Raw genomic sequence first — 1,796 nt, forward strand, 5'->3', positions numbered from 1 at the left:
CCTCCCAAGTAGCTGGGACTACAGGTGCCCGCCACAACACCTGGCTATTTTTGGTTGCAGCCGTCATTGTTGTTTGGCGGGTCCGGGCTGGATTCGAACCCACTAGCTCAGGTGTATGTGGCTGGCGCCTTAGCCGGTTGAGCCATAGGTGCTGAGCCCTGACCTTGATCTCTTAAAGTGCTAGAATTAGAGGCTTGAGCCACTGCACCTGGCCACCTGACTAAGTTTTGATGACTTATGTACCTTTTGTGATTTAAGGATCTAGAGCTTATACTCAAAGAAATGAAACCATTTTTTTTTCCTTTTTGTAGTTTGGGAAGCTAGACTTATAATTTAAAATAGTCTTGGCTTATACCAATTTATATATGTAGAGAAATGTTAATTGGAATGTTTGACTTGATAGACAGGATATTCAGGATTTTAGTATATTGTATTTCTATATTTTAGGATAGTTGCACTAACTTAAGAGGTGGAAAATGGTCAGGGTGGACTTTGCATAGGGAATATGGGAGTTTTCCTGGACTTTGAACTGTGGACAAAACCTACAGAAAGGCAAAGGGATGAATATTCAAAATCAGACACTGGCAAGAGCAAAAGCACAGGTGCATTTGTGGCATTTCTGGTTGACAGTTAATAAATAGACCATCTGGAGCTCTATAAATGGTTAATTTTGGTGGTAGTGGAAGGTCAGATCAGAAAGATAAGAGTTGATCAGATTTTGGAGAGCTTGAATGTTTGTTGTTTTTTTTCCTCTTGTGGACCCGTGTAGGTAAGTAAGGAGGGCTTAAATATTAAGGAAGAGCTTTCACTTTTATCCTGAAGGCCATAGGGAGTCATTGAAAATTTTTGTCGTAAACAAAGTGTTTTATTAGGAGGATGAATCTGCTGAGTGGATTGGAAATATGAAAGATTGAAGATAAACCAGTAGAGGATAGGTTGATCTGGATTTCAGATAGAATACTAATTGTTGATAGAGAAAAGGGAATATTGTGAGTGGGACTACTAGAAAGAAATGATTACTAGAACCTAGTAATTAATTGTGAGACAGTAAATAGAAAGCGGAGATAGCTTTATGGATTTTTAGCCTGGGCAAAACATGCTTTCGTCATTGACAAAACAAATTAGAGAAAGAGAAATTTGTAGAGAAAGTGATGAGTTTGACTTTAGATGTATTGAGGTGATGAGGGAATATCTGTATGGAAATGTTTAGTATTCAGTTGAGAGTGTTTTTCTTTACTTGTTTTAGTAGATATTTTCAAACATACAGGGAGAGCAATGTAATAAATCCCTCAGTGATTACCTTCAGTGATTTTCAACATTTGCCATTCTCTTTTATCTCCTCTCCAACTGTTGGGAGAGATGATGGAACATTTTAAAGTAAATACTTGAGGGGTGGCACCTGTGACTCAGTGAGAAGGGCGCTGGCCCCATATACCCATATACCAAGGGTGGTGGGTTTGAACCTGGCCCCGGCCAAACTGCAACAAAAAATAGCTGGGCATTGTGGCAGGCGCCTATCGTCCCAGCTACTTGGGAGGCTGAGGCAAGATAATCGCCTAAGCCCAGGAGTTAGAGGTTGCTGTAAGCTGTGATGCCATGGCACTCTATTGAGGCAACAGAGTGAGACTCTGTCTCTAAAAAAATAAATAAAAATAAATTAAAAATAAATAAAAATTTATTACAATAAATACTTGAAATTGTATCATTCAATTGACAGCTTTTTCTTGTATGCTTATCTGTCCCTCAAATTTGATTTGTGAGTTTAGTATTTTGTACTAAAAACTTTTTTTTTTTTT

At 38.4% G+C, this 1,796-nt stretch overlaps 1 protein-coding gene across 1 annotated transcript in view; it reads left to right on the forward strand.

Annotated features, from left to right (window-relative positions):
* Window positions 1-1,796, forward strand: part of CNIH4 (cornichon family AMPA receptor auxiliary protein 4) — a 31,262-nt gene that overhangs the window by 2,384 nt on the left and 27,082 nt on the right. The window lies entirely within an intron of this gene.

Source organism: Otolemur garnettii, unplaced genomic scaffold, assembly GCF_000181295.1.
Source record: "Otolemur garnettii isolate 467f Iridium unplaced genomic scaffold, OtoGar3 scaffold00045, whole genome shotgun sequence".
Classification (NCBI taxonomy): domain Eukaryota; kingdom Metazoa; phylum Chordata; class Mammalia; order Primates; family Galagidae; genus Otolemur; species Otolemur garnettii.